Genomic DNA, 7064 nt, shown 5'->3' on the forward strand with positions numbered 1-7064 from the left:
ATCATTTTGGAAAGGAAAGCCACTGGGTGTCGCTGACCGCCTTTTTCCTGTGTTAAAACTCCCACAGCTGTTCCTTGGTTATGAGTGACAAATAGCTGGAAGGGCTGTTTTAAAGAGGGCAGAGTGAGTACTGGGGCTCGTGTCAGGCGATGCTTCAAGTCCTCGAACCATCCCTCCTCCTCCTGGGTCCATTTCAATGGATATTCATTTTCATTTGTCAGTTTTTCATACATAAACTTCACCAAAGCTGAGTAGTCCTCTATCCATAACCTACAGTAACCTAAGAGTCCCAGGAATTGTCTTATTTCCTTCTTATTACGGGGTAACGGCATTCTAGTGATTCCCGCAATCCGTTCAGGGGTAATCCGTTTCTGTCCTTTACTTATCTGGTGTCCCAGATATATCACAGTTCTCTCAACAAACTGTAACTTGTTCCTGGACACCCGTAGACCCTTTTTCCCCAGATAATTCAAGAGTCTAATGGTATCTCCCCTCATTTTTTGTTCCTTGGGTCCTGATAATAGTAAATCGTCCACATACTGCATTAGTTGGGAATAATCAGATTGTGGATAGTCCACCAGGATTTGTTCTAGCATTTGTCCAAACAGGTTTGGAGATTCAGTGAACCCTTGGGGCAATACAGTCCACCGAAACTGTCTCCGTCTACCTGTCCATGGATTTTCCCATTCAAACGCAAACATATCTCTACTTTCCTCTTCTAATGGACACGTCCAGAAGGCATCTTTCAAGTCGATAACACTAAACCACTCATGGTCTGGGGGAATCCGACTCATAATAGTATAGGGATTAGGCACCACTGGGTGGCGGGTCTGAACAATAGCATTCAAACTTCTTAGATCCTGAACTAGGCGATAGGATCCATCTGACTTTTTCACTGGGAGTATAGGGGTGTTATAAGGTGACATGCATTCTTCTAATAGTCCGTCTCGTATTAGAGTCTCAATTACCGGCTGTAGCCCTTTTCTCCCTTCAAAAGAAATAGGATACTGACGTTTCCTTACCGGCTGATGACCTGGTATTAATGTGACATGTAAAGGTGGGATGTCCAGACCTCCTCGATTTCCCTCCTTATACCAGACTCTCTCGTCAATCTGCCGTTCATCCTCTTCCTTTAAAGCGCAGAGGTGGACTCGCACTTCTCCGTCCACAGGGAGAGCACCCAAACCTAGGAGAGCCTGTAAGTCCCTTCCTAGGAGGTTAAATCCAGCCGACGGTAATAACAAGAGGTCTTGTACCCCTTCTCTTTCTTCCAGTTTCACTGTTACTTGGGGAATTATTGATACCATTCTGGGAGCTCCTTCTATCCCAGAAATTGTCAAATTACTTTTTACAGGCTCAGTTCCGATTGGCACAGTTATTACGCTACTTCGTTCCGCTCCTGTGTCCACCATAAACACCACCTCTTCTCCCTTGGGACCAATTTTTAGTTTTACCAGGGGTTCCCTCTTATATTTGGTCCCTAACATTTGGAACCCCTGACACCCCTAATCTTCTTCCATAAGTTCAAGGGCACGCAATTCCCTCTTGTATCGGGGGCATTCCCTCTTAAAGTGTCCTTCCTCATTGCAGTAATAGCACTTAACGAACCTCCGGGGTCTTCCCTCTCTTGGATATCTTGGATTGTTTAGAGGAAGGTTTTGTTTTCTTTCCCCTCTGGATTCAGCATTCATCTGTCGGATAGTCTGTACCATAACCTTTGTCGCCCTCTTTTGATCTTCTTCTTCTCTCTGCACATATACTTTTTGCGCCTTTTTTAACAGGTCACTTAGGGGTTTTTCGCTCCAGTCCTCCTCCTTTTCTAGTTTCTTTCTAATGTCCTGCCATGATTTGGAAACAAATTCAATTCGAATAAGCTGTTCACCCTTTGGTGTACTAGGGTCCACGCCAGCATACTGTTGGACATTCTTTCTCACCCTCTCCAAAAAATCAGTAGGGGACTCGTCTTTCCCCTGGTGGTTCCCAAATGCCTTGGTAAAATTATGACCCTTTGGCACAGCCTCCCGTATCCCTTTAATTGTCCACTCTCTATATTGTCTCATACTTGCCAATCCCTCGGGTGTTCGTTTGTCCCACCTGGGTTCATTTAAGGGATATTTTTGTTCATGGGGTCTGGGGTCCCCAGGTTGTTCATATTCCCACATGAGGAGGGCAGCCCGTCGAATCATCTGCCTCTCCTGGGGTGAGAATAATGTTCCCATTATTGCCTGCATCTCTTCCCACGTATATGTGTTTGGTCCCAGGAATTGGTCGAGCTGTTCAGCCAGTCCTATAGGATCTTCCAATAACTTTTTCATTTCTTTCTTAAATCCCCGCACCTCTGTACTAGTTAGGGGAACATTCACATATCCCGTTCCCCCTCCCGGTCCTCCCATAGGAACTTCTCTCAGGGGATTTAGGTTTATTGAAAACTTTGATGGTCCTGGACCAGTCTGGGATCTTGTCCAGGGTCGGTTTACCGGTGGAAGTTTAGGGTCCGACTCCCTTAATTCATCCTTTTTTTCCCGGCCCCCTTCGGGGCAATCAGATTCATCACCTTTCCCCTCTGGTAATAAGCTTTCCTCGGGCGCAGTAGGAACCGGGGGAATATAAGGAGGGGGAAGGTTGTCCAGAGGTTCCCATTTCTTTTCTCCCGCTACCCTCAATTTAAAACATTCTGTTAAGGATCCTGGCCAGGGAACCCAACAAAATGCATATGCTGACTCTTCTTGATTCACCTTTTGTCTCGAATTTACATATATGTTTAATGCTTGTCTAACCCAATCCTCATCAGATCCAAATTTCGGCCACCAGACCGAGGAACCTTTAATAGGTTGTTTTGACCAAAGGAGACAATATTGGACCATCTTTTTCTTGTTTTTGTCCCGATATCTTTTACTATCCCAATTTTCAAACATTCTCCCCAAAGGGCTGTCAAGGGGTACTCCCAGGAATTGTCCTGAATTTTCAGACGAGCCCTTAGATTTTGATCCTCCCATTTTCCCACCTAGATCTGTTTATCGTTGCTGAGGACCCTCTCGTTCTGGACCCTACTCCCTTCTTCTCAGACGCCTCGTCGGAGGTACTGTCCCTCCTTCGGTTACCGCTGAGGTTTTCCTGGGGTTGACCCCTCTCTTCTCGGCACTTTGTCGGAGGTGCTGTCCCTCCTTCGGTTACCGCCGAGGTTTCCCTGGGGTCTATCCTAGAGTCCCGCGACAGGGTCCTCACGCTACGACAAAAGATCTATACCTGATCTATTACGTTAGGTTTTTATCCAAACAGGTGTATCCCGTTACACCTGTTACCCAATCCCCACACCACAATCGTAAGTCGTCACTTACCGGTGTCTTCCCGGGGATTGAACCGTCACCCTTCTCCTCTCCGTCTTGTCGTGTCACCTTGTCCGGATACCACTCGCTCAAGCCGCCCGAAGCGACGAGCAAGGGACTAGGAGCCGCTGAACTCAGCGGGGTGCACCGCCTCCGATGTCCCTCTTCTTGCCTCCCCTCACGGCCGGAGTGTAGATCCCGGATGAGCCCCCATTTGTCAGAAATAAAACTTCTCACACATGAGTCTCTTTAAAATTGATGACACGACAAGCTTTATTTACAAGTCTGCAGAGTTGGACTCAACTGGTTTCTCACCAGTTAAGCCCCGATACATACAGTGCATTGATTTTTATACCCTTATTGTTTGCCCTTCCCCTTCTTATTAATACTGTTTTAATTGGTTAGTATTACAAAAGCATTCTAAGTATAACTGTATTTTTAATTATCACGTTCGTTACGTACGCTGTGAACTCTACATACACTAAATTCTGTTTCTCACCCTTCTTATCAATCCTTTGTCTCCTGCATGTCTCTCACTATGACCATGAAAAGATAGGTTTAAAAAAACATATTCAGCAGATCCTTTTGTCCTTGACTGCTAGTAAACTCCCTGTCCGTTCTGGCTTCCCTGTTTATGATTAATCATCACATTTTAACTTAAGTCGTTTTAACCTAAATTCTCTATATAACACTCATCATGTTCATTATCCCCCTCATTGCTGCTGTCACCTCCCTCCTTTCTCCACCTTATCATCTGCCTTTGCCACTCCAGGACATTGCGACCAAGGAAAGGCAGAATCAGGGCAAATGGAATCCATCGATGTTGGCCGACTATTGTTGGACACAGACACAAGAGGCATCAGATGCTGAGTACAAACGAAAGTCAGCGGCAAAACATTTAAACTGAACCAATGCAATGTGTCAGCATCATTATGTGATTAAACATTTTAAATTCAATAAAAGTTAATTTAATGTTTCTCCAGCTTCCTACATAATACAGCAAATCTGAAGTTATCTTTGTGTTCAGCTTGATGTTGTCTATCGTAATCACACTTTTTTTTCAGGAAGCAAACCTTTTGAAAAAAATTGTGGTCCAGTGATATTGGTCCAGTAACTAGACAGTAATGAACAGTACTGTAAGGAAGGAAGAATATTGCTTGGGTTGGATTTGATTACAGACATAAGCTGTTGTTGTTGTGGTTCCATGGGCATCCAGACATCTGATGTTTTATTGGGTGAAGATTTTTTTTAATGAAGAATAGATAATAACTGCACTACCCAGAGAAAGTATCACCCAAATTGTAAAAGTATGAAAGCGATTTCTGAAAATTCAATGTCATTGTTAAGAATTAGAAAATGTGGGAGAGCAGATAGTTCCTTACACATACTGGCTTGTTGCTTTATTTTTGTATTTTAAAAATTTCCCTCACATTTCATCATATAGTAGAAAAATATACAATTGTCCCACACCTCTTTATATGTGTAAGATCCAACATGAGTTTGTCTATTTTTCTGCTGAGATATTAGGCATCACTTGCTGTCAAAATCAACTGCTGATGGAATGGTAAAACTCCATACCCAAACACCTTAAAAATCCACACTAATAGATCAACAGTAACCCACAGCTCACAGGCTCCATTTTCTTCCCTATTTTGAGATAATCTATTGACTGGTCTCTTACCTTAATATAAAACACCAAAAGTATATTGAATGCATGGAAGTTCTAAGATTTATACAACATGGAGGTTGGCAAAGAAGTTTTAGATGGAATAGAGTAGGGAGGTGTATGGTCATGCACTTTGGTAGAAGGAATAAAGACTAAAAGAGGAGAGGATTTGGAAAACAGAGGTCTAAAGCAGTGGTTTTCAAATTTTTTTCTTTCCACTTTCATACCACTTTAACTATGCCATTGGTGCTCTGTGATTCGTAAGGGGTTGCTTAATGTGGTATGTGACTGGGAAGGGAAGGTTGAGAATTACTGCTCGAGACCCAATTGTTACTGAAATATTTTGCTTGAGAAAAATTGTCATTGGTCCATTTCCTTTGGAGTTATGAAACTATGCACATAATGAGTTAATTAGGTACAATTAAAATAGTGGTTTTCAAACTTTTCTTTCCACCCACAAACCACCTTAAGCAATCCATTACTAATCACATCACTTAAAACATAGGGATTATTTAAGGTGATGTGTGAGTGAAAAGAAAAAGTTTGAAAACCACTGGTCTAAAGGGACAGGAGTGGTTGTTCAGGATTCCCTAAAGGTTAACATGCAGGTTGTTAGTAGTAAGAAAGGCAAATGCAATGTTAGCATTTATTTCAGAGGACGAGAATATAAGGGCAAAGATGCCATGCTGAGGATTTATAAGACATTTGTCAGACTACATTTGGAGTATTGTGAGCAGAATTGGGCCCTATATCTAACAAAGGAGGTGGAGGAGTTGGAGAAGGTCCAGAGGAGATTTCATGAATGATCCCAAGTTTGTGAGGATTAATGTATGAGGAGCATTTGATGGCCCTCACTGGAGTTGAGAAGAATGAGGTGGGAACTGATAGAAATATACTGAATTCTGAATATTGAAAGAGCTGGATGGATTGGAAATGGAAAAAGATGTTTCCAATAGTGGGAGAGTCCAGGACCAAAGTGCGCAGCCACAGAATAAAAGGACTTCCCTTTAGAACAGAGATGAGAAGGCATTTCCTCAGCTAGAGTGTGGTGAATCTGTGAAATTCATTGCCACAGATGGCTGTGGAGGCCAAATCATAGGTTACATTTAAAGCAGAGCTGATAGGTTCTTGATTAATCAGGACATCAAAGATTACGGGGAGAAGGCAGGAGAATGGGGTTGAAAAGTAAGAAAATTATCAGTCATGATTTGACTTGCAGGGGAGTCAAATGGGCTGAATGGCCTAATTCTGCTCCTGGGTTTTTATTGTCCAATATGGTTACATTTTTCTACTAAGGCAAAATCTGAGTCAAGAATGCCACTGTTCTATGAATTCTAGTTATACTAATGAATCCTATGTGGAATCCATATATACAGTCACAAGTGAATTTTGATAGAGCAGATGATTGGGTTGTTAATCTGTCATATATTTTATCTGCTATTATCTCCATATATACTGTCACAGATTCACTGTTCCTTCCCCAATGGTTCTCTGCCATTTTCAATGATATTTGAGCAGGAATTTCCACATGATATTGTTTGAATATAGCTTTGAGGATGTATTTGAAACCTTTTCCCTGTCCTGAGAATTACTAACCATGTCAGCTTATGGGGTAGGGTGCTTGTTTTGGAAAGCTGATCTGGCATGCAGTATTGTGGAGGGTCATGGCTGTCAGAAGATACAGCACCTGCCAATCGAGGTTTGGCCCTACCCAACCCATCATGGAACACCTGACCCTTTAAGTACCTTTGTACTTGGCCTTGGGCCATTGGCCTTTGTAATTAACTAGACCTTGCTGACACTTAGCCATTGATACCATGTAAATTACCTGGGCTGGACCCTCTAGCCCTCCTGTACTTGGCCTTGGGCCATTGGCCATTGTAATCAATTAGACCTTACTGACACTGAGCCATCAACCCCAGTAAATTAACTGGGCTGGATCCCCAGCCCTCCAGCACTATAAAAGGTGCCATGTGTGCTCGATTCTTTCTCTTTGCCATCTTTGATTGATGACCCTGCTTCACTCTAGGCTGAGTACCTTGGAATAGCACTGGAGAATCATTGAGTGAGGT

Source organism: Narcine bancroftii, chromosome 1 (assembly GCF_036971445.1).
Source record: "Narcine bancroftii isolate sNarBan1 chromosome 1, sNarBan1.hap1, whole genome shotgun sequence".
NCBI classification, from domain to species: Eukaryota; Metazoa; Chordata; class Chondrichthyes; order Torpediniformes; family Narcinidae; genus Narcine; species Narcine bancroftii.